Source organism: Phyllobates terribilis, unplaced genomic scaffold, assembly GCF_046119375.1.
Source record: "Phyllobates terribilis strain yellow unplaced genomic scaffold, ASM4611937v1 Scaffold_35__1_contigs__length_13245226, whole genome shotgun sequence".
Lineage (NCBI taxonomy): Eukaryota > Metazoa > Chordata > Amphibia > Anura > Dendrobatidae > Phyllobates > Phyllobates terribilis.
This window is the reverse complement of record NW_027362795.1, coordinates 4,677,810-4,699,890: the sequence shown is the minus strand read 5'-3', so window position 1 is coordinate 4,699,890 and position 22,081 is coordinate 4,677,810. Positions and strand designations below refer to the sequence as shown.

Here is a 22,081-nt window from a genome sequence, read left to right as displayed (position 1 = left end):
TGCCTCTTCCTGTGGAGCCGAAGCAGTGCTCACCCAGAAATCCTCGTCCCGGCGAATGGTGACCTGCGGCTTCTTCTCCAAACTCTTCTCTCCGGCCGAGCGTAATTACTCCATAGGAGATCGAGAACTGCTGGCCATCAAATTAGCGGTGGAGGAGTGGAGCTACTTGCTTGAGGGGGCTCTGCACCCGGTGGTCATCTACACTAACCATAAAAACCTCATTTATTTGCAGACCACCCAGAGACTTAACCCTCGTCAGGCCAGATGGTTTTTGTTCTTTGCTCGATTGTGCTTCAATCTCCATTACCACCCAGCAGACAAGAACATTAAAGCCGACGTTCTATCCCACTCTTTTCTGTCTTCCGAACTGGAGGAGGAGCCTCTACACATCATTGATCCCTCCAGAATAATGACTATTGCTCCATTTGACCTGTCTCATCTACCTCCTGTTAAGACCTTTGTAGCGGCTCAAGATCAGAAGAGGGTCTTACTCTGGGGCCATTCATCCAAACTGGCTGGCCATGCCGGCCAGAGGAAGACACTTCTGCTCATTGCCCAGCACTATTGGTGGCCCACCCTGCACAAGGATGTTGCGGATTTTGCCTCGACTTGTTCCTATTGTGCCCTTAACAAGATACCTAGGCACCTTACAGCCGGTCACCTCTTTCCTCTTCCCGTGCCTTCCGCTCCGTGGCAACATATTGCAATGGATTTCATCACGGGTCTCCCTGTATCGGCCGGTTGTACAGTCATTTGGGTGGTCGCCAACCGCTTCTCCAAGATGGCTCACTTCATCCCTCTGCCTGTTCTTCAGTCTTCACCTGTGCTGGCTAAGGACTTCATCCGTCAAATCTTCCGTCTCCATGGCTTACCCCTCCACATTGTCTCGGACCGAGGAGTTCAGTTCACTTCTCGCTTTTGGAGAGCCACGTGCAAGCTGCTGGATGTCTCTTTGGATTTCTCTTCAGCCTATCATCCTCAGTTCAATGGTCAAGTGGAAAGTATCAATCAGATCCTTACCAGCTTTCTTCGGCACTTTGTCAACGCTCACAATAGCGATTGGGTTGAGCTCCTGCCCTGGGCCGAGTTTTCCTATAACAACCATGTGAGTGAGTCCTCTGCTAAGTCTCCGTTTTTTATGGTCTACAGTCAACACCCCCGGATTCCGTTTCCCGTCTCCGCTGCAGTGGACAATCCTGCCACGGAGTCTCTCGTCAGTGAATTTTCTGTTATTTGGCAAGACACTAGATCTGCGCTTCTTCAGTCCTCCGAGCGGATGAAGAAGCATGCTGATAAGAGACGTATGGATCCGCCTCAATTCCGTCTGAGAGACAAGGTCTGGCTTTTCTCCAAATATGTCCGTCTCAAGATACCATTATATAAGTTGGGTCCACGGTTCATCGGTCCGGTCGAAATTCAGAACCAAATAAATCCAGTGGCTTGCAAGCTGAAACTCCCGGCCTCCTTACGGATTCCCAACTCCTTTCATGTGTCTATCCTCAAACCTGTTGTCCTTAATTCTTTCTCTGACGATCCAGGTACCTCTCCAGCTCCAGTCTCCGCTGAGGACGTCTTTGAGGTAGAGAACATTTTGGCCACCAAGAGGGTAAGAGGAAAGACTTTCTTTCTTGTGGATTGGAAGGGGTTTGGAGGTACCTGTGCAAGTTTGTTGTTTGTGTGCTAACACTCTCCTCAGCCCTCAGGTTCCAGTGCCCGCCAGCCTGTCTGTTACCTGTGCCCACCAGCCTGTCTATCACCCGTGCCCGCCAGCCTGTCAGCCGTACCCACCAGCCTGTCAGTCAGCCGTGCATGCCAGCCTGTCTGTCAGCCGTGTCCCGTCAGCCTGTCTGTCAGCCGTGCCCGCCAGCCTGTCTGTCAGCCGTGTCCCACCAGCCTGTCTACCCGGATCACCCGTCTGGCTACCTGCCGTGCCCGCCTTCTTGCCAACCCGGATCACCCGTCCGGCTACCTGCCGTGCTCTTCCGCTGTACCTGTCAGCTTCAGCCATCTGACCCATGGGAGTCGCCTGTTCTCACACAAGGTCGGTCCCAGTGTGGTACCTGGTCCACCTGCCCGGTCCCTCCTTGGTTCACGGAGTCAACTAAGCCGCCGTGCGACCAGGGTCGGTCAGAGTAGGCACTTAGTTACACCCCTCTGGTCTCTCCTTGCATCCCAGCCAGAGGTTCCACCACCCGGATCCGTAACAATGTCATGTGTTTGGAAGCTTCTCAGACACACCTGTGGATGTATTTTAATGCACACCTGAAACACACTCCCATAATGCTGCACAAAGAAGCAAAGTCTAAAGAAATCAGCCAAAATACCAGAAAGAGAATTGTGGACTTGCACTTGTCTGGCTCATCCTTGGGTACAATTTCAAGATACCTGAAGGTGCCTTGTTCATCTGTACAAACAATTATACGCAAGTACAAACAAGATGGGAATGTCCAGCCATCATACCGCTCAGAAAGGAGATGGGTTCTGTGTCCCAGAGATGAACGTGCTTTAGTCCAACATGTACATATCAACCCAAGGACCAAAGCAAAAGACCTTGTGAAGATGATGGCGGAAGCTGGCAAGATTGTGTCAATATCCACAGTGAAACGAGTACTATATCAACATGGGCTGAAAGGCCACTCTGCCAGGAAGAAGCAATTACTCCAAAAGAAACATAAAAAAGCCAGATTAATGTTTGCAAATGCACACAGGAACAAAGACCCTAATTTTTGGAGACGTCCTGTGGTCTGATGAAACTAAAATTCAACTTTTTTGGCATAATGACTATTGTTACGTTGGGAAGAAAAAGGGAGAAGCTTGGAAGCCTAAGAACACCATCCCAACTGTGAAACATAGGGGGGCAGCATCATGTTGTGGGGTTGTTTTGCTGCAGGAGAGACTGGTGCACTTCACAAAATAGATGGCATCATTAACAAAGAAGATTATGTGGCAATACTGAAGCAACATCTCAAAACATCAGCCAGGAAGTTAAAACTTGGGCGGAAATGGGTCTTCCAAATGGACAATGACCCCAAGCATACTGCCAAAATGGTAACAAAGTGGCTTAAGGATAAGAAAGTCAATGTTTTGGAGTGCCCATTACAAAGTCCTGATCTCAATCCTATTGAAAATTTATGGGCAAAGCTGAAAAGGCAGGTGTAAGTAAGGCGACCTACAAACCTGGATCAGTTACACCAGTTTTGTTAGGAGGAATGGGCCCAAATTCCGACCAACTATTGTGAGAAGCTTGTGGAAGGATATCCCAAACGTTTCACCCAAGTCATTCAGTTTAAGGGCAGTGGTACCAAATACTAATGAAATGTATGTAAACTTTTGACTTTGCAGTAAGTAATAAAAATGCCTTAAAAACATTCTCTCTCTCTCTCATTATTCTGGCATTTGGCAAATATAAAAAATTATGATAATCCTAATTGACCTAAAATGGGAAAGGTTTATTTTTATTTCATGTCAGATATTGAGAAAAACATGCATATGTGTCTTTTTATATAGTGTATGTAAACTTCTGATTTCAACTGTATATATTGTATCATGTGCCCCCCAAAAATCTGCACTTTATTCCTCGTTTTTGAGTTAGTTACTCAAATATATACCGCTGATGTCAATACAACGCATTTTTTTATTCTAAGGCCCCGGTCCCACTATCAGTATTCGGTCAGTATTTTTTCTCAGGATTGGGGGATAAATGCAGGAATTGGTGACTTGTTTCTATTATACCTTTTCTCTGATTGTTCCTCACCTCATTTAGTCTCACTCCTGAGAAAAAATACTGACCGAATACTGACCAAATACTGATAGTGGAACCGTGGCCTAAGATCGCTAGTGTTTCTAGTTAGGTAAGGATGAGGTTGCTTTATTATTTAACTTTCATTGCAGGGGACATTGGCTTCAGCTGGAATGGGCATTATGGTAAGTAGGGTTTACTTTAGAACACTAAAAGGTCTCTGTGTTTATTTCAAATAAAATATTTTATTCATGGTGCTGTTGTACACTGCTCAAAAAAATAAAGGGAACACTTAAACAACACAATGCAACTCCAAGTCAATAAGACTTCTGTGAAATCTACCTGTCCAGTTATGAAGCAACACGGAATCAATTTCTCCTGCTGTTGTGCAAATGGAACAGACAACTGGTAGAAATGATCGGCAATTAGCGAGATACCCCCTATAAAGGGGTGGTTCTGTAGGTGGTGACCACAGACCATTTCTCTGTTCACATCCTTTTGGGCTGTTGTTTTGGTCACTTTTTAATTTTGCCATTGCTCTCACTCCTACAGGTACAGTAGCATGAGGCGGTGTCTACAGTACAACCCACAGAAGTTGCTCAGGTAGTGCAGTTCATCCAGGATGGCACATCAGTGCGAGCTGTGGCAAGAAGGGTAGCTGTGTCTGTCAGCACAGTGTCCAGAACATGGAGCAGATACCAGGAGATGTGGAGGAAGCTATAGGAGTGCAACAACCCAGCAGTAGGACCGTTTCCTCCTCCTTTGTGCAAGGAGGAACAGGAGGAGCACTGCCAGAGTCCTGCAAAATGACCTCCAGCAGGCCACAAATGTGCATGTTAGAAACCGACTCCATGAGGGTGGTATGAGGGCCCGATGTCCACAGATGGGGGTTGTGCTCACAGCCCAACACCATGCAGGACGCTTGGCATTTGCCACAGAACAACAGGATTGGCAAAGTCGCCAATCGCACCCTGTGCTCTTCACAGATGAAAGCAGGTTCACACTGAGCACATGTGACAGAGTCTGCAGACGCTGTGGAGAGCGATCTGCTGCCTGCAACATCCTTTAGCATGACCGGTTTGGCAGTGGGTCAGTAATGGTGTGGTGTGGCATTTCTTTGGAGGGCCGCACAGCCCTCTATGTGCTCGCTAGAGGTAGCCGGACTGTCATTAGGTACCGAGATGAGATCCTCAGACCCCTTGTGAGACCATATGCTGGTGCGGTTGGCCCTGGGTTCCTCCTAATGCAGGACAATGCCAGACCTCATGTGGCTGAAGTGTGTCAACAGTTCCTGCAAGATGAAGGCATTGAAGCTATGGACTGCCCCGCCCGTTCCCCAGACCTGAATCCGATTGAGCACATCTGGGACATCATGTCTCACTCCATCCACCAACGTCACGTTGCACCACAGACTGTCCAGGAGTTGGCGGATGCTTTAGTCCAGGTCTGGGAGGAGATCCCACAGGAGACCTTCCGCAACCTCATCAGGAGCATGCCCAGGCGTTGTAGGGAGGTCATACAGGCATGTGGAGGCCACACACAATACGGAGCCTCATTTTGACTTGTTTTAAGGACATTACATCAAAGCTGGATCATCCTGTAGTGTGTTTTTCCACTTTAATTTTGGGGGTGACTCCAAATCCAGGCCTCCATTGGTTAATAAATTTGATTTCCATTGATGATTTTTGTGTGATTTTGTTGTCAGCACATTCAACTTTGTAGAGAACAAAGTATTTAATGAGACTATTTCATTCATTCAGATCTAGGATGTGTTATTTGAGTGTTCCCTTTATTTTTTTGAGCAGTGTAGTTATTTCACATATCACTTTCACTATGGTGTTAGTAATGGGGGCGTCTTATAGACGCCTCTCCATTACTAAGCTGGGCTTGATGTCAGCTGGCCTTACACTGTGTTCCAAATTATTATGCAAATAATATTTTCTCAGATTTTCCCAAATTACCTATATGAATTGCAGTCATTGTAATTTTCCAGTCAAATAACTATTAGAGTACAATTGAAAGGTTTTTGTACAAACTGCCTATGATGGACAGAATAGCCTCCCAGAGCTGTTGCTTAGATGTGAACTGCCTCCCGCTCAGGGGAGCATGGGGGCCACACCATAAGTTTGTCCCCTTTTATGCCCATAGCAGCCAGAGATGCAGATGTGTTATGTGCAGCATGAGACGGGGCATTATCATGCATGAAATGATCTCGATGGTCCAGATGCATGGAGTGGAGGATGGCTGGTTGATGGACACCCCATGCAAACACGGCTACGGCGCTAACAAGGAGGAGGAGGTGGAGTAATGTTTTGGGCTGGAATCATGGGGAGAGAGATTGTCGGCCCTTTTAGGATCCCTGAAGTGGTAAAGATGAATTCCATAATGTATGTTGAGTTTCTTTATGTTGAGTTTATGTTGAGTTTGATTTGGGAATGTTTAGCTTGCAAAAAAGAAGACTGAGAGGAGACTTAATAGCTGTCTACAAATATGTCAAGGGCTGTCACATTGTAGAAGGATCATCTTTATTCTCATTTTCACAAGGAAAGACTAGAAGCAATGGGACGAAACTAAATGGGAGGAGACACAGATTAGATATTCGAAAAAACTTTTTGACAGTTAGGGTGATTAATGAGTGGAACAGGCTGCCACGAGAGGTGGTGAGTTCCCCTTCAATGGACGTCTTCAAACAGAGGCTGGACAGACATCTGTCTGAGATGATTTAGTGAATCCTGCTTTGAGCAGGGGGTTGGACCAGATGACCCAGGAGGTCCCTTCCAACTCTACCATTCTATGATTCTATGATTCAAACAGCACTTCCTTCCATGGTTCAAGAAGAAGAACCGTGCATTCCGCAGCAAGATCATTTTCATGCATGATAATGCCCAGTCTCATGCTGCACATAACACATCTACATCTCTGGCTGCTGTGGGCATAAAAGGGGACAAACTTATGGTGTGGCCCCCATGCTCTCCTGACTTCAACCCCATTGAGAACCTCTGGAGCATCATCAAAAGGAGTGTCTATGATGGCGGGAGGCAGTTCACATCAAAGCAACAGCTCTGGGAGGGTATTCTGTCCTCATGCAAAACAATTAAAGCAGAAACCATCGAAAACCCGACAAATTCAATGGACGAGAGAGTTCAGAAGCTCCTTTCGTAAAAGGGGTCCTATGTGCAAATGTAACATCACCTAGAATAAAGTTTTGAGTTGAAAACTGTTTGATTTCAGTTTGTAATAACCTGCTAATGCTTATAATTTCAAAAATGACCATTTTTTTGTTCTTTATTAAAATGAAAAGGTTGAAAACTCTGCTGTGCATAATAATTTGGAACATGCATTTTGAGTGCAGTTTGAGTTTTTTATTTTTTTAAAAATATACTGTTATCATAGGCAGTTTGTACAAAAACCTTTCAATTGTACTCTAATAGTTATTTGACTGGAAAATTACAATGACTGCAATTCATATAGGTAATTTGGGAAAATCTGAGAAAATATTATTTGCATAATAATTTGGAACACAGTGTATAAGCTGACATCAAACCCAGCCCTATAACCCCACTGCCACAGCTACAGGGCAGTGGGCAGAGCGGAGGCTAAGTGGCAGAATTGGTGCATCCTATGGATGCGCCACATCTGGGACAGTTTAGGGATGCTGTTTCTAGCCTCGGAGGGGGCCAATATTCATGACCCCTTCCTAGGCTATTAATATCAGTCCCCAACTGTGCATCGCCTGTGCTAGCTGGTAAAATAGGGGGACCCCACACCAAGGCTTCCAAAAAAAGGCTTCAAGACCCCACAAAAAGCCCTTCCCAGGTTTCAAAAATCTGCTCCAGCTGTCTGCTTAACCTCTGCTAGACTATAAAATTACGAGGGGCCCCACACCAATTTTTTTTTAATAAATCCTTTAATTTAACAATAAATGACAAGTACAGTAACCAACACTGTCACTGTACTAATTATATACATGACTGACACCTTTCTATCTATTCTATGTGTATAGCTATTCTTTCTATTCTAAATTGTTGGGCACCGATGTATTGTAAAGGCCCCGTCACACTTAGCGACGCTGCAACGATCCCGACAGCGATACGACCTGTCAGGGATCGTTGCTGCGTCGCTATGTGGTCGCTGGTGAGCTGTCAAACAGGCAGGCTCACCAACGATCAGGGGAGCAGCGACATCGTGGAAAGAATCTTTCCACAATGTCCTGCTCCGGTTACCAGCCTGCTGAAGAAGGAGCAGGCTGGTAACCATGATAAACAGCGCGTTACTAGGGGCACACGCGCACTTAGTAACCCGTTGTTTATCATGGTTACCACTCTGCTACGGTGAGTGGGAGGTTACCGCTCACTTTAGCAGTCTCGTAACCATGATAAACAACGGGTTACTAGGTGCACGTATGCCCCTAGTAACCCTATGTTTATCATGGTTACCAGCCTGATCGCTGCTCCCGCTGGTCACACACAGCGATGTGTGCTGACCAGCGGGAGGGCAACGACCAAAAAATGGTCCAGGACACTTTGCAGCGATCAGCGACCTCACAGCAGGGCCTGATCGCTGCAAAGTGTCACACATAGCGACATCGCTGGTGAGGTCGCTGTTGCGTCACCAAAACCGTGAAACAGCAGCGATCTCGCTAGCGATCTCGCTATGTGAGACGGGGGCTTAACTGTATGCGGCTGATGAATTGCAAGCTTTTAAAGAGACGGGTGCGTGAGAATCGGACGGCACTCGCATGGTCTGAGTGCTGTGCGATTTTTTTCACACACCCATTGACTTGCATTGGCGAGTCTCGTCCGAGATATGTGGCAAAACGCAGCATGCTGTGAATTTTTTCACAGCCCGATTTCAGCTGATAAAAAAAAAATGGCAGATGAGATGTCACTCATTCATTAACATTGGTCCGAGTGCAATTCAATTTTTTATTGCTCTTTCCCAACTAAAGCAGAGAGGGAAAGCGCGCGGTGGATGCTGGGCTGTGATGTGCGATGAAACCCCGACCACAGCCCATCACTCAAGAGGGAGTGCATCACTTGCTCACGCCTGACTGCAGCCGGAACTTGAGGTGACATCAGTGGATGTCGGAGCCAGCTGCAGCCGGGGTCACGTGATACCTGGTGAGCGGCCAGCAATAGCGCCGCTCACAGGCAATAAAGAACAAGCAAGGTATTTACAAAAAGACTTGTTGGCACAATTTAAATCCATGGGGGCATTGTTAATAGTAGTGGACAACCTCTTTAAGGTCTGGAGGGAGGTCGAAAGGTATCTTTTGGTAGATAGTGACTGGACCAAAAGAGTTGGTAACCTCAGACGTAGGAAGGCTCCTGTCTTTAGGGTGGGGGATTTTGTGTGGTTGTCCTCAAAAAATCTGCACTTAAAGATAATATCTAGAAAGTTTGCACCTAAATTTGTAGGTCCTTATAAAATTATTAAAATTTTAAATCCTGTGACAGTTAAGTTGCAGCTTCCTATTGCCTGGAAAATCAATAATTCTTTCCATTCTTCTCTTTTAAAAAAATTTGAGGGGACCTCAAGACATAATTGAGGTGGATTTGGAAGGGTATCGGGATTATGAAGAAAGGCGAATTCTTGGTTCCAGGTGGGTCAGGTACCGTCTGCATTATCTCTTCAAGTGGAAAGATTATGGTCCTTAAGATAATTCCTAAGTTAATTTGGGGTGTTATGGATAAATATATGTATGATTATGGAAGCTATATGAAAATGGAACTCCATACTTTTATGTATTAAGAATTACAGACAATCCAAAATGCCCTCCTCCTGCCCGTACCACATTGTACCAACAACCTTATATTGATCAAAGATCCACATACTACGTGGAACATGGAATTATGGAAAATCCCTAATGATTATTGACTAACATATTAATCTGATAATAAGAGCTTGCTAATGATCTTTATTTCTTTTAGGGAAATTACAGAATAATAATAAAAGATAAGTGACCATATTGATTGACCTTTGAACCTTACGTGCAAGACGGACTTAATTGATTTAATTGAGAGTCAGCTTGACTTAATTGTTTACATATTAAAAAAAATGACCCATTAGCGACAGATGTCAGCCATAATTATGAGATAAGGCAATGAGGTAATGTGTGGAAAGGTACCTGATTTTTCCTATAAAAAGCCTATTTGAGACACTACTCAGTGTTCATTTGGGATTTCTCCGACCGTATAGATCCTATATACAATTTGACGGCAGACAACTAAGACGAGAACACACACATTTTGTGTGCCACTAACAGGGGGATCTTCATGCGATCAGATAGACAGATTATTGGGTGGGACTGGGGAAAACCCAACAGTCATGGTACACGTTGGTACCAATGACAAAGTTAGAGGGAGGTGAAAGGTCTTTAAAAATGATTACAGGGAATTAGGAGAGAAGCTGAAGTACAGTTGTTTTTTTTCAGAAATACTGCTGATACCACTACGTCACTAGAAAGTCAGCGGGAACTTAAGGAGATAATTGTCAGGAAGAAAGGGTTTGGGTTAATGGAGAACTGGGCTGACTTTTCTGTCGGCTACAGGCTGAACCTCAATGGGGAGAATGCAGATGTGCTGGGGAAAAAAATGGTCAGATGGATGGAGGAGCTTTCAAACTAGAATCTGGGGGAGGGAGGGTAGCCGTGCAAATAAGGGGGTAGAATAGACAGAGTGAGACATTCAAGGAAAGTAAGGAGGCGAGTAACAGTAATAAATGTGCTAATAGTATTAAATGTCTGCAGGCAAATGAAAGAAGTCTTGAAAACAAAATGAATTAGAGACTCTTAGGTCAGCCACAGATTACAGAAACCTGGTTGGATGAAAGCCATGACTTGGTGTCAAACATAGAGGGTTACACTACATTCAAACGGATAGGAAAGAAAAATAGGTAGACGGGTGTGTATTTTCATTAAAACCAACTTAAGACCTCAAGCTCAATGACGACATGGGGGCAGCTTCGACAATGTACAGCACACATGCCCAACTCTTGGTGATTATATTTGACCCACGACACCAGAACCACACCTATGTGGGGCCATTATTCTACATGGAGGACTTTGTGGGGCCCATTTAACTGTATGGAAAGCTATGTGGGGTCAATCATACTGTATGGAGGATTATGTGGGGCCCATTATTCTGCATGGAGGACTATGTGGGGCCCATTATACTGTATACTGGTTGGTCCACAACTTTGTCCAAGTTTTTTATTTTGGCCCTCTGCATGTTTTGAGCTTTACATCCCTGATGTAAAATCAGTTTGGGTAAATGTACATGGAAATGGTAATAATGGAAAGCTGCTAATTGGACTTTGTTACAATCCTCCTAATATAGCTGAACATGAAGAGGATGATATGCTGCAACAAATTAAAAAGGCAAGAAAAACAAGTCATGGTCAAAAGTGTTGGATCCCTTGAAATTGTTCCAGAAAATGAAGTAATTCTCCCAGAAAATTATTGCAATTACATGTTTTGTTATACACATTTATTTCCTTTGCATGTATTGGAACAACACAAGAAAACACAGAAAAAAAAGGCAACTTGAACATAATTTCACACAAACCCACATAAAATAGGTCGGACAAAATTGTTGACACCTTGCCAAAATTGTGGGTAAACAACTTTGTTTCAAGCATGTGAAGCTTGTTCAAACGCAATTGTCGCAAATAACAGGTGTGGGCAATATGAAAATCACAAATAAAACCAGATAAAAAAGGGAGAAGTTGATTCAATCTTTGCATTGTGTGCATATATGATCCACACTAAGCATGGAGAAAACAGAAAAAGGAGAAGAGAACTGTCGGAGGACTTGAGAACCAAACTTGTTGAAAAATATCAATAATTTCAAGGTTATAAGTCCATCTTTAGAGATCCGGATGTTCCTATGTCCAAGGTGCGCAACATATAATCAATAAATTTACAACACATACAGTCAAATATGGTGGCGCTTCAAAGATGTTTTTGGGTTGTTTTGCTGCCTTTGGTCAGGTACCTTGATCATGTGCAAGGCATCATGAAATCTGAAGATTAGCAAAGAATTTTGGGGCACAATGTAGTGCCTAGTGTCAGAAAGCTGGGTTTGCGTGCTAGGTCATGGGTCTTCCAGCATGACAATGACCCCAAACATACAGAACTTCAAGAAGCACCCAGAAAATGGATGGAAACAAAGTCCTGGACAGTTCTGACCAGCAATGAATCCGGATCTAAATCCCATTGAACACCTGTGTAGAGATCTTAAAATTGCTGTTTGGAGAAAAATATAAAAATCTGAAAGTCCTCCGTGGTTGATACCATCTTTTCAGTTAGCCATTAGTCAGTAAGCTTTTGAGACTACTCTGGTCTCTTCATCAGACAAAGTATAACACAAAATCTGAAGAGTCACATATTTATACACAACAGGGCACAGGAATAATGCAATAGATAAGATAAGAGACTTGAAGCAGAACTATCAGCATGGGAGAGGGAGAAGCAGTTGTGGCCAGAAGTAGATCTATTCTTTTTTCTTTTATTGTGTGGCGATGAGAATTCATCCTTGTTTTAAATTTTTGCCCTGTCTCCCCTACATACAGACCCCCAGTTGGACATTTGGTATATATAATTAAGTAACTACATTAGAGGTGATGCAGCTGAAAGTACCTGGAATCTTGTAATCCTGATGTGAGTTGGGAATCTTTATCTTGTCCATGGTCATTATAAATGGACGGGTTTTACATATACAGTTGGCGAGAATGAATTTTATAAGTTTCACCACAAAGGTGAAACTATCCTCCCGGTCAGTTTGCTTTCCCTCCCAGTGCCTTTTCATTCTAACAATGTTAGGTTTCTGGGAGATTATACTTGTTCCTTTTATTTTTGGTTAGCTTGCCTTCTTTGCCCTATATGAATGTGTTTTTGTTTCGCACTCAGGGTTTTCGTATTTTACTTCATACTTTCCTTTTCCCTTGTTGATAGTGTGTTTCTGCCTCCCCTCTGGTTCCTCAGGAGGTGTGAGAAATTCCTCAATGGCTTATTAGTTAGTTAGGTGTGTGGTGGCGTTTTTAGTTGTGCAGCTAGGGCCTTTCTTGTCTCTACAGAGACTAGTTGGGTGTAGTTGCGGCATTCTCCCCTGTGTGGATTCTCCGATGGTTATCAAGATGCGCTTTCTGGTTAAAACATTTCCCACATTCTCGACATGAAAAAGGCTTCTCCCCTGTGTGAGTTTTGTGATGTTTGGTAAGAGTTGATTTCTCTGTAAAACATTTCCCCCATTCTGAACAGGAAAATGGCTTCTCCCCTGTGTGAGTTTTGTGATGTTTGGTAGGAGTTGATTTCTCTGTAAAACATTTCCCACATTCTGAACAGGAAAATGGCTTTTCTCCTGTGTGAGTTCTCTGATGGTTGATAAGAGTAGATTTCTCTGTAAAATATTTCCCACATTCTGAACATGAAAAAGGCTTCTTCCCTGTGTGAGTTCTTTGATGTTTATAAAGATATGATTTGTGTCCAAAACATTTTCCACAATCTGAGCATGAAAAAGGCTTCTCCTCTGTGTGGGTTCTCTGGTGCTTAAGAAAACTAGATTTCTGGTTAAAACATTTCCCACATTCTGAACAGGAAAATGGCTTCTCTCCTGTGTGAGTTCTCTGATGGTTGATAAGAGTTGATTTCTCTGTAAAATATTTCCCACATTCTGAACAGGAAAATGGCTTCTCCTCTGTGTGGTTTCTCTGGTGCTTAACAAAACTAGATTTCTGGTTAAAACATTTTCCACATTCTGAACATGGAAAAGGCTTCTCCCCTGTGTGAGTTCTCTGATGTATATTAAGATTTGATTTCCTTGTAAAACATTTTCCACATTCTGAACATGAAAATGGCTTCTCCCCTGTGTGAGTTCTCTGATGGTTGATAAGAGTTGATTTCTCTATAAAACATTTCCCACATTCTGAACAGGAAAATGGCTTCTCTCCTGTGTGAGTTCTCTGATAGCTGATAAGAGTTGATTTCTCTGTAAAACATTTCCCACATTCTGAACAGGAAAATGGCTTCTCTCCTGTGTGAGTTCTCTGATGGTTGATAAGAGTTGATTTCTTTGTAAAATATTTCCCACATTCTGAACAGGAAAATGGCTTCTTCTCTGCGTGGTTTCTCTGGTGCTTAAGAAAACTAGATTTCTGGTTAAAACATTTTCCACATTCTGAACATGGAAAAGGCTTCTCCCCTGTGTGCTTTCTCTGATGTATAATAAGATTTGATTTCTGGTTAAAACATTTTCCACATTCTGAACAAGAAAAAGGCTTCTCCCCTGTGTGAGTTCTCTGATGTATATTAAGATATGATTTCTGTACAAAACATTTCCCACACTTGGAACAAGAAAATCTATTCTTTGCTGTGTGAATTTTTTGAGGTTTAATAAAAGACTTTTTGGGAGGAAAACTATTTCTATATTCTGAACGTGAAAATGTCTTCTTTGCATTAGAAGCAGTTTGCTTTTTAGTGCTTATTTTGTGACTTTGATTTCCCTTAGTAATCGGTAATGAATCAGAAGACAGGACCTGTTTCAAAGGATCAGATGACAGATCTTTGCTGTGAAGGGATGATGGTATATCTGGAGTAATGGCATTCACTTCAATTGTATCCTGTGGGATCTCAAGATCATCTGATTTGAAAATTGAAGGTGTCAGGTGTCCCTCTGATCTCCTGGTACAGTCATCTGCCAAGAAAAAAACCAATTATTATTTTTTAATAAAAATCCTTGAATTTTATATTTGAACATTTCTACTTAAACTGTCCATAAAAAGGCAAGTTATATAAAAAAAATTCACTTATTCACCAGGACAATGACTGTCTAATAGAAAACCTCATAGCATGAACCAGTAGAGCGTGGTGTCCAACTGTTTTTCATTCTGTCTCCCAAATATGGAATAAAAAGCCAACAATGTTATGTAAGTGATAATAATACCAATAAAAACTTCTATTCGTCTCACAAAAAACAAGCCACCACTCAGGTCCATCATCTGTCAATGGAATAACAGAGGTTTCCACATTATTAGTGTCTCAAAGGCTCTTGAAAAGCAACATGGCTTCCATAAACCAATCAAGCAATAGCTGCACTCCCAAAGTCAGATCTCCCCCTCGCTTCTGAGCTTTGCAGTATTTGACATTACCATAGTGAGAAGAACCCTGTTAATTTACGTTGTGTGTCTCCTGGAGAACAATCTGGCCACTATGTGTTGGGTAATAAAATAGTATATTTGCACTTTTCACTCTCCAACATCCACTGCGTGATAATTTCTGGAAAGTGACTGTGGAGTCAAAATAGTCACTACTCCTATAGATTAATTCACTGAGGGTTATAATTTCCAAAATGGAGTCACTTTATGGGGATTTCTACTGCTCTGGTTTTCTGCCATTTTGTCATATTAGGGCTTCTGCAAAAGGTGTGTGTTACGGGTCCGGGTGGTGGAACCTCTGTGCCACGGTGCAAGGAGGGACCCAGAGGGGCGTAACTAAGTATCAATTCGAACCGACCCCGGTCGGACGGCGGCTAACGACTCCGTGACCAGGGAGGATCCGGGCAGAGGGACCAGGTGCTACTCTGGGGACGACCTTGTAAGAGAGCAGGTGGCTCCCACGGGTCAGATGGCTGGAACTGACCGGTATGACGGATGGACACAGCAAGCAGGCAGAAGTCTCTGGTTAACTGACAGGTGGTCACGGTATGTGACAGCAGAGCAAGTAGTAGTCTCTAGGTTTACCAGGCAGGTGGTCACAGCAAGTGACGGCAGAGCCTCCAGGTAGGCTAGCAGGAAAAAGGCGGGTGCTCCCAGATGAGCGGGCAGACAGACAAGGCAGGTAACAGGCAGGTAACAAGTGGGCGCTCCCAGGTGAGCGGGCTGACGGACACAGCAGGTAACAGGCGGGTGCTCCCAGGTGAGCGGGCTGACAGACACAGCAGGTAACAGGCAGGTAACAGGTGAGCGCTCCAGGTGAGCAGGCTGGCAGGCTCGGCAGGTAACGGGCAGATAACAGGCTGGCAGGCAGGACGAGGAGTCAGGCTAGCAGCGGGACCTGAGGGCTGAAGCAGAGATAAGAAACTGTGCAACAACTTTTGCTCGGGCACCTCCATCTTGGAGGAGGTACCTTAACTATTGGAGGTCCTCCGGTTATTGGCCGGGGACTCTTTAGGACGGCGCGCGCGGCCCCTTTAAGAGAGGGGAAGCGCGCGCACCCTAAGCACAGTGCCCAGGAGAGAACGCGCGCAGGCCGCAGCCGGAAGAGGAGCGCAGGAGGACGCCGCGCGGGGAGAGGGGAGGTGAGAGGGACGGCGTTTCTGCCTGGCAGGAGGTAGAGACACTGATGCTACAGTACCCCCCCCCCTTTATGCCCTCTATTTTTTAGGCTGGCAAGAAATTTTTCAAGGAGAAGCGGGGCGTGGATGTTCTCCCTGGGTTCCCAAGTGCTCTCCTCTGGGTCAAACCCCTTCCAATCCACCAGAAAAAAGGTTCTCCCTCTTACCCTCTTGGTGGCCAGAATATTCTCTACCTCAAAAACGTCCTCAGCAGCAAACGGAGCAGGAGGAGTACCTGAATCATTGGAGAAAGAGTTAAAGACAGCAGGTTTGAGGAGAGATACGTGGAAGGAGTTGGGAATGCGTAGGGTGGGTGGAAGCTTCAACTTGTAGGCCACTGGATTGATCTGTTTAAGGACCTGAAATGGACCGATGAACCGAGGGCCCAGCTTGTAGGAGGGTATTTTGAGCCGCACATGTTTGGAAGAGAGCCAAACCTTGTCTCCCGGACGGAATTGAGGTGGATCCAGACGTCTTTTGTCAGCAAATCTCTTTATCCGCTCAGAAGACTGAAGAAGTGCGGACCTAGTATTCTCCCAAATAGTGGAAAAGTCACTGACCAGGGACTCCGCAGCAGGGTTGTCCACAGAAGCGGAGACGGGAAACGGAATCCGGGGTTGTTGGCCATAGACGATAAAGAACGGGGACTTGGAAGTGGATTCGCTCTCATGATTGTTATAAAAGAATTTGGCCCATGGCAGGAGGTCCACCCAATCAGAATGGTGGGCATTGACAAAGTGCCGGAGGTAGCTGGTAAGGATCTGGTTGATCCGCTCTACTTGACCATTGGACTGAGGGTGGTAAGCGGAGGAGAAATCCAGGTTGACATCCAGCAGCTTACAGGTAGCTCTCCAGAAGCGTGAGGTGAACTGAACCCCTCGATCCGACACGATGTGGAGGGTTAGGCCATGGAGACAAAAGATATGGTGAAGGAAGTCTTTAGCTAGCTCAGATGCAGACGGGAGACCAGGCAGAGGAATGAAGTGGGCCATTTTAGAAAAGCGGTCCGCGACCACCCAAATGACTGTACAACCGGCAGAAACAAGGAGATCGGTAATAAAGTCCATAGCGATATGTTGCCACGGGGCAGCAGGTACGGGAAGAGGCAGGAGATGACCGGCTGGTAAATGTCTGGGAACTTTGTTGCAGGCACAAGATGAACAGGCTGAGACGAAGTCTACCACATCCTTACGCAGGGTAGGCCACCAGTAATGCCGGGTAATGAACTGGAAGGTCTTCTTTTGGCCAGCATGGCCAGCTAGTTTAGAAGAATGGCCCCAGCGAAGAACCTTCTCATGGTCTGGAACCGCTACAAATGTCTTACTGGGTGGAAGACGAGTTACATCCAAGGGGGCCACATTTATCACCTTGGAGGGATCGATGATGTGCATAGGCTCCTCCTCTTGATCGGAGGACAGGAAGGATTGGGACAAGGCATCGGCTTTGACATTCTTGTCCGCCGGGCGGAAATGCAGGATGAAGTCGAAGCGGGCAAAAAACAAAGACCACCGGGCCTGACGCGGATTGAGTCTTTGGGCATTCTGGAGATATGCCAGATTTTTGTGATCCGTATAGATGATCACCGGGTATAGAGCCCCCTCAAGCAGGTAACGCCACTCCTCCAGCGCCAATTTGACGGCTAGCAATTCTCGGTCTCCTATGGAGTAGTTGCGCTCAGATGAGAAGATTTTGGAGAAGAAGCCGCAGATTACCATTCTCCTGGAATAAGATTTTTGGGTGAGCACCGCCCCGGCTCCGGAAGAGGAAGCACCAACCTCCAGGTAGAATTGTTTATTACAGTCCGGACGGTGCAGTACAGGGGCAGAGGAGAAGGCTTGCTTTAAGGAAAGGAAGGCCTCCTCGGCTTCGGGCGACCATATCTTGGGATTTGCTCCCTTACGGGTGAGCGCAGATATGGGGGCCGTCCGGGACGAGAAGTGGGGAATGAAGAGACAATAGTAATTGGCGAAGCCCAAGAATCGCTGAAACGCCTTCAACCCCTCCAGACGGGGCCACTTTAGGACAGCAGAGAGTTTCTCGGGATCCATTCGCAAGCCTGTCTGGGAGATAACATAGCCTAGGAATGGAAGAGAGGTCTGTTCGAAGAGGCACTTCTCGTATTTAGCATAGAGGTGGTTCTGCCTGAGCCTAAGCAGGACCTGACGAACATCCCTCCGGTGTGTGGGAAGATCCGGAGAGAAGACCAAGATGTCATCCAGGTATACCACCACGCAGGAGTAAAGAAGATCACGGAAGATGTCGTTGACCAGTTCTTGGAAGATGACGGGAGCATTGCAGAGACCGAAGAGCATCACACTGTACTCATAGTGACCGTCCCGGGTATTGAATGCCGTCTTCCATTTGTCTCCTTGCCGGAATACGGACCAGGTTATATGCTCCACGTAGATCCAGCTTCGAAAAGATCCTGGCGCCTTTAAGGCGATCAAACAACTCGGAGATGAGTGGCAGGGGGTATTTATTCTTTACCGCGATCTGATTGAGTCCTCTATAGTCAATACAGGGGCGTAGCGAGCCATCCTTTTTCTTGACAAAGAAGAATCTGGCTCCAGCCGGGGAGGTAGACTTCCGGATGAATCCCCTAGCCAGATTCTCTTCAATGTACTCAGACATGGCCCGGGTTTCGGCCGCAGACAACGGGTAAATACGGCCACAGGGTGGAGTGGCACCAGGTACCAGGTCGATCGGGCAATCATATGGCCTATGAGGTGGCAAAGTCTCTGCTTCCTTTTTACCGAAGACGTCAGCATAGGGCCAAAAAGGAGCCGGAAGACCTGGTAAATTAGCTGGGGTAGGTGGTGGACGAACCGGAACCAGGCAGGTCTTGTGGCAGTCCGGCCCCCACCGGAGTACTTCACCGGATTGCCAGTTCAACACGGGTTCATGTGTCTGGAGCCAAGGCAGGCCTAGCAATAGGGAGTGAGAGAGTCCGGGTAGCACATGGAAGGAGATTTCCTCAGAGTGCAGCATTCCCACCTGCAGGGTTATGGGTTCCGTGACGAGCAAGATGGTTACCGGAAGGAGTCATCCATCCACGGAGGCGACTGACAATGGTTCAGCCAGAGACTTGGTGGGAATACGGTATTTCTCAACCAGGGACTGGGAAATGAGGTTTCCAGCAGCTCCAGAATCCAGGTGGGTGAGTTCAAAGTGACGGTTCCCTCCCCAGGAGATAGAGACAGGCAAACTCAGGGATGGAGAGGGCTTACTTTTGTCTAGGGCGACCTCTCCGAGCGGTCCTAGACACTGGAGTTTCCCGGCCTCTCCGGGCAGGAACGGATCAGGTGCTCCTTACTGCCACAATAGAAACAGCTCCCCTCGGCTCGGCGTGACTCTTGGCGAGATTTGACCATCTTGGTCTGGTCGATCTGCATGGGCTCGGGTGAGTGCGCCCGGGGTGTGACCGAAGAGGAGACAGGTCTCTGGAAAGTAGGAGCAAGGCGGGGAAACCCTCTCTCACGGGTGGTCTCCTTGGTGCGTTCTTGAAACCCTATGTCAATCCGGGTAGCCAGCGACAACAGGTCATCCAGGGTGGTAGGAATGTCCCGACCGGCGAGCTCGTCTTTAATCCGACCGGAAAGGCCCTCCCAGAAGACGGACACCAGGGCCTCGTTATCCCAGGCAAGCTCAGAAGCAAGGGTGCGGAACCGTATGGCATATTGGCCCACGGTGAGACTCCCTTGGCGGAGACGTAGCAGACAGGAGGCTGATGAGGTCTTACGTCCCGGTTCATCGAAGACTTTCCGGAAAGCAGTGAGGAAAGACGATAGGTCGGACACCAGGGGATCCCCTCTCTCCCACAGGGGATTTAGCCAAGCCAGTGCCTCCCCAGTGAGATGGGACATGATGAATGCCACTTTGGCCCGGTCGGAGATAAACGGATGTGCCAAGAGTTCAACGTGCAGGGTACACTGGTTTATGAAACCTCGAGCCAAGGCAGGGTCTCCACCAAAACGAGGCGGTGCAGAAAGCCGGGGACCGGGGCCGGATACCATGGTATTGGTGGGCAGTGGAGCTGCCGGGGTGCGAGTCGTGCAACTAGAGGCGGGTCCTGGTGGAGCAGTCAGTGTGTCCAGGCGGGAGTTGACATTCCGCAGGTGGTTCAGGATGGATTCCTGTTGGGATCTCTGAGGGGAGACTTTGTGGTATAGGTCAGAGAGCGAGGGAGCTTGGGTGCCACCGGGTTCCATGGCCCGAGCAAACTGTTACGGGTCCGGGTGGTGGAACCTCTGTGCCGCGGTGCAAGGAGGGACCCAGAGGGGCGTAACTAAGTATCAACCCGAACCGACCCTGGTCGGACGGCGGCTAACGACTCCGTGACCAGGGAGGATCCGGGCAGAGGGACCAGGTGCTACTCTGGGGACGACCTTGTAAGAGAGCAAGTGGCTCCCACGGGTCAGATGGCTGGAACTGACCGGTATGACGGATGGACACAGCAAGCAGGCAGAAGTCTCTGGTTAACTGACAGGTGGTCACGGTATGTGACAGCAGAGCAAGTAGTAGTCTCTAGGTTTACCAGGCAGGTGGTCACAGCAAGTGACGGCAGAGCCTCCAGGTAGGCTAGCAGGAAACAGGCGGGTGCTCTCAGGTGAGTGGGCAGACAGACAAGGCAGGTAACAGGCAGGTAACAGGTGGGCGCTCCCAGGTGAGCGGGCTAACGGACACAGCAGGTAACAGGCGTGTGCTCCCAGGTGAGCGGGCTGACAGACACAGCAGGTAACAGGCAGGTAACAGGTGAGAGCTCCAGGTGAGCAGGCTGGCAGGCTCGGCAGGTAACGGGCAGATAACAGGCTGGCAGGCAGGAGGAGGAGTCAGGCTAGCAGCGGGAACTGAGGGCTGAAGCAGAGATAAGAAACTGTGCAACAACTTTTGCTCGGGCACCTCCATTTTGGAGGAGGTGCCTTAAATACGGGAGGTCCTCCGGTTATTGGCCGGGGACTCCTTAGGACGGCGCGCGGGGCCCCTTTAAGAGAGGGGGAGCGCGCGTGCGCGCCCTAAGCACAGTGCCCGGGAGAGAACGTGCGCCGGCCGCAGCAGGAAGAGGAGCGCAGGAGGACGCCGCGCGGGGAGCGGGGAGGTGAGAGGGACGGCGTCTCTGCCAGTCAGGAGGCAGAGACGCCGATGCTACAGTGTGTCCTATCTCGTCTGGGGCATCTACTTCTCCTCCTGCTTCGACTTGTGTGACGTCTGCTTTTGACACCAGGCGCCGCCTTATTCATTCAGCAGGCAGCGCTGGTGATGGAAGAGACGTCAGAACCAGAAGCTCTGGAAGGCACGCTCTGCGCAGCCACTAAGATTAGGGTTGCTGGGACCTGTAGTACCATCCAGTCTGGCAGTATGGGTGTGTGTGCTGTCCAGCTGAAGTAATCTGCTCCCTGCTTCAGCCATTTGGAGAGCACCACACCCTACTAAAGCTGGAAGAATATTGCCGGAAGCTGCCAGATACAGCCTTGTCCTCCTCTGGTTCAGTCCTCTGTGCTCAGCTCCCGGCTTGTGTATTTGTTTCTGTTGTGACCTCGGTCCGTTTACTGACTACTCTTGTGTCTTCTGATTTTGTATTTTCTCTGCCCTCCTGGTTCTGACCCGGCTACCTGACTATTCTTCTTCCCATCTCACTCCACAGAACAGCAGGTAACACTGTGGCTCAAGCCTAGGGGTCTCTGTGTAAGTCCAGATCCATGTAGAGGGGTTAAAGGGTGATGAGCAAAGTAATTTGTGAAATCGGTAAACGGAGTAGATAAGACAAGCCTGTTTGTGGTAGCCATCTTTTGAGCTGCCAGGTGACCATGACCAGTGCCCCTAATACATTGTGTCTGAAAACTATTCCAGCAAAATCTGCATTCCTAATAGCTAAATGTCGCTCCTTCCCTTCTTAACCTGCCATGTGCCCAGACAGTAGGGTACAAGCGTATATAGGGTATTGTCAGACTTAGGAGAAGTTGGAAAATAATTTGTAAGGTCCATTTGTTTTCTATTATCTTTTGTGAAGAATTTC

General features: G+C 47.0%; 1 pseudogene; it reads right to left on the bottom strand.

Annotated features, from left to right (window-relative positions):
• Positions 1-22,081, bottom strand: part of LOC141182695 (uncharacterized) — a 172,020-nt pseudogene that overhangs the window by 24,859 nt on the left and 125,080 nt on the right.